The sequence below is a fragment of the Neopelma chrysocephalum genome, unplaced genomic scaffold, assembly GCF_003984885.1.
Source record: "Neopelma chrysocephalum unplaced genomic scaffold, ASM398488v2 Primary Assembly neopelma1_97207, whole genome shotgun sequence".
NCBI lineage: Eukaryota > Metazoa > Chordata > Aves > Passeriformes > Pipridae > Neopelma > Neopelma chrysocephalum.
Window position 1 is genome coordinate 65077 of NW_020925848.1, and position 4097 is coordinate 69173.

Below are 4097 nucleotides of genomic sequence, written 5' to 3' on the forward strand. Positions count from 1 at the left end.
CATGTCCTCGACCCCCCCAGGTGACCCCAAGCCCCCCCCCCCGGTGTCGGTGTTTCTGACACATCTCAACATTTCAACAACATCTCAACATTTCCAATCCCCAGGAAACGGGGTCACATCCCCCCTGCTCACTCCTCTCCTCGCTTTTGCAGGGATTTATGAATTTTTTAGGGATTTTTTTCCCCCTTCCCGGGCTCGTCCGAGGGGTTTTTCCCCCCCTTTCCACGGGGAGGCCGCTGGAAAACAAACCGGGAACGCGGCTGGAATTCTGTCTCCAGGAGCAGCCGATGCCAAAGGTCTCCTCGTGCCTCGTTACGTGCGAATGTTCCGCTCGGGAACGCTTTGCCCTGGGCCCGGCAGGGGGGATAATTATGGGATGGAGCAGCTGGAAAGACGAGCGGCTTAATTAGGGCTTCTTGACAGCCCCGGTAATTAATGACACCCACCCGGGGCAGGAGCCATTGAAGTGCTGGGTGTCTCCCTTAAACACAGGCGGCGTCCGCGGCATTCCCGGCTGGAAGAGCAGGATCGGAGCCCGGGAGGAGCCGCCTGGCCTGGAGCTGCTCCGACCTGGGCTTCGTTTGGTGCCTCCAGTTTGTCTCTCCTTGGGCTCAGTCCCCCCTCCTGCCCCCACGGGGGTCCTGGGGAGGGTCCTCACAGCCCCTCCCTGGGGGATTTGGGGCCCCTCGAGCCCCCCAAAAAAAAGAGTTCGCACGGGGTCTGTCTCTCCTGGCCGTGGGCAGAGCCGTGGCTGGGTCCGAGTCGTCCTCCCAAAATGAAGTTTCGAAGGCTCAGGGGGGGTTTCATCGACTTTTTGTCCACTTTCCCAATAGAACTTCTGATTTTGGGGTTTCCCACCCCGAAAGGTCCGTCCGTGGGATCAGCCTCCCCTCGGGCTCCCAGCCCGGGTGTCCCCTGGTGACCCCGAGTCCCCAGGAGGGGGGTGAGGACACCCTTGGGCTGCCCCTGGGGGGACCACGGGGTGGGCTCTGCCTCCCTGTCCCGGTGTCCCCTCGTCCCACCCCGATCCCACCCCGATCCCACCCCGATTTGCCGCAGGGGATGAGGTTTCTGTGCATCGTTGGACGGTGGGAAGCCCACAAATTTCGGACACTCCGGGTCCTCTCCGCTTCTCCCACCCTGCCTGGGGGACTGCCCGCGTTTGCTGCGGGTCCCTCCCGGCAGAGGGAGGGCTGGATGTGGCCCCCGGGCTGATCCCGGCCCACTAATCCCCTGCTAATCGCCAGGAATTTTGGAAGCAGGCCCGGCAATGAGCCCCACCATTTTTTTCGTGGTGCTACAACAGAGCCCTGACTCATTCCGGGGCTTTTTGCCAAAGAAAACTGGGAGGGAACGTCTTGTCCTGGCCCCGGCTGAGCAGCACAGAGGCCTCTCACCAGTCAGGGACTGGGAGAACTGGGGCGAAGCCACCACGGCACCACCTTTTCCTCCCGCTAGATGGGGGTGTCTGATGCCTCTTGAACGTTCCCGAATCCTTGGTTGGGCTCCTGGGACCGACAGGATGCTCTCCTGGAGTGTCCTGGAGCATCCAAAGGAGGGACATGAGGGTGGTGGTGGAAAGAAAATGGGCTGCTGGATCATCCCAGCTCAAACCTGAAGGGTCCAAAGACCTGAAATTGGGACTTGGCCATAATTTTTGGGGTCCAAAGACCTGATGTTTGGCCTTGGTCTTCCACCTGTGTGGTCCAAAGATCTGAGTCTCAGTGCTGGCCTTAAATTTGTGTGGCCCAAAGACCTGAAATTTGGCGTTGGGGATGATTTTTGGGACCCAAGGAAGGGAAAGGAAGATGGGAAGAGCCTTGAGGGGCCGTGTAAGGACACTGAGGGCACTTGGTGTGTCCAGCTGGAGCAGAGGAGGCTGAGGGGAGACCTCGCTGGGGGCTTCAGCATCGTCAGGAGGGGCAGAGGAGGGGCAGGGACTGAGCTCTGTTCTGGGGGGAGCAGGGACAGCACCCAGGGAATGTTCTGGAGCTGTGCCAGGGCAGGGGCAGGTTGGATCCCAGGGAAAGGTTCTTCCCCCCGAGGGTGGGTGGGTTGGTGGTTGGCCAAGGCTGCCAGAGCTCAAGGGGTGTTTGGATGCTCCTCTGGGGCACAGGGTGGGATTTTGGGGTGTCCTGTGCGGGGCACAGGGTTAGACTGGATGGTCCTGGTGGGTCCCTTCCAATTGGGCAGATTGTGGGATTCTGGGATGTCCTGGAGCTGTGCCAGGGCAGGGTCAGGTTGGATCCCAGGGAAAGGTTCTTCCCCCCGAGGGTGGTTGGCACTGCCCAGGCTCCCCAGGGCAGTGGGCACGGCCCCAAGGCTGCCAGAGCTCCAGGAGGGTTTGGATGCTCCTCTGGGGCACAGAGTGGGATTTTGGGGTGTCCTGTGCAGGGCTGAGGCTTGGACTGGATGGTCCCTGTGGGTCCCTTCCAGCTCAGCAGATTCTGGGATTCCACCAAACCTCTCCCTGGGGGCACCGGTCGCGCCCTCCCCCAGACCAAGACACGCACAACCAAACCCAGTTCCAAGCTTTTAGTTGCCAAAGGTTCCAAACAGCCCCAGAAAAGCTCCCAGAAAGCCCAAGGAAGGGACAGACCCCGTCACGACCCAGTCACCCCGCAGAGGGCGGGTGGAGAGTCCAGGGGATGGTTGTGCAGGAGAAGAGCTCGGGGTGATGTGGGACGTGGTGAGAGCAGCAGGAAAACCCACCCCCAGTCAGGGAACGGCTCCATCCCGTTCCACTGGTGGGATTTTGCATCCAAATGTTAGTTCTGGGCGGCATCTCCAGCGGAGCCCCGGCCGTAGGCAGAGCAGTAACCCCGGGTCGGAGAAGTCCAGCCCCGTTCCAAGGTGCATCCCCCGGTCCCGTCCCCACAGCTGAACGTCCCCTCTCCACAGGTCCCCCCTCCGTAACACCCGTCCCCCCCGGAGCAATCCCCCCCTCCAGGGCTGTACCCCACGACCCCCCCAGTGCCAGCAGGGCAGGAACCCCCAGAGCTCGACCCACAACCCCCAGAGATGGAGCTTCCTCCATATCCAGAGCCTCCTTCATATCCTGAGCCTCCTTCATATCCTGAGCCTCCTTCATATCCTGAGGTTCCTCCATACCCAGAGCTCCCTCCATACCCTGAGCCTCCTTCATATCCAGAACCTCCTTCATATCCTGAGCTCCCTCCATATCCAGAACCTCCTCCATATCCAGAGCCTCCTTCATACCCTGAGCCTCCCCCATATCCAGAGCTCACTCCATACCCTGAGCCTCCTTCATACCCTGAGCCTCCCCCATATCCAGAGCTCCCTCCACACCCTGAGCCTCCTTCTCCCCCACCAATGCACCCGCCACTGCCATAACTGGATCCTCCATGACCTGAGCTTCCTCCTCCTCCAGAGATGGAACCTCTCCTGCCTGAGCTGCCTCCATATCCAGAACTGCTTCCATATCCAGAGCCTCCTCCATATCCAGAGCTCCCTCCATACCCAGAGCCTCCTCCATATCCAGAGGTTCCTCCACACTCTGAACCTCCTTCTCCTCCTCCAATGCACCCACCAGAACTCGATCCTATGTGACCTGAGCTTCCTCCTCCAGAGATGGAACCTCTCCTGCCTGAGCTGCCTCCATACCCGGAGCCTCCTCCATATCCAGAGCTCCCTCCATATCCAGAACCACCTTCTCCCCCTCCAATACCCCCACCACTGCCATAACTGGATCCTCCATGTCCTGAGCTTCCTCCTCCTTCTCCAGAGATGGACCCTCTTCTCCCTGAGCTCCCTCCATATCCAGAACCTCCTCCGTATCCAGAGCTCCCTCCATACCCTGAGCCTCCTTCTCCTCCACAGATGGATCCACCACTGCCATAACTGGATCCTCCATGACCTGAGCTTCCTCCTCCTCCTCCTCCTCCAGAGATGGAACCTCTCCTGCCAGAGCTGCTCCCACCTCCAGAGATGGAGCCTCTCCTGCTTGAGCTCCCTCCATACCCAGAGCCTCCTTCATACCCTGAACCTCCCCCATACCCAGAGCTCCCTCCATACCCTGAACCTCCTCCCCCACCAATGCACCCACCAGAACTCGATCCTATGTGACCTGAGCTTCC

At 60.3% G+C, this 4097-nt stretch overlaps 1 long non-coding RNA gene across 1 annotated transcript; it reads right to left on the bottom strand.

The window, feature by feature from the left end:
• Window positions 1-3351: 3351 nt before the first annotated feature.
• Window positions 3352-3974, bottom strand: LOC113961449. The gene is made up of 3 exons (XR_003532303.1): window positions 3941-3974; window positions 3788-3889; window positions 3352-3631 (listed from the first exon to the last, which is right to left on the bottom strand). It is a non-coding gene; the product is annotated as an uncharacterized LOC113961449 (long non-coding RNA).
• Window positions 3975-4097: the final 123 nt, after the last annotated feature.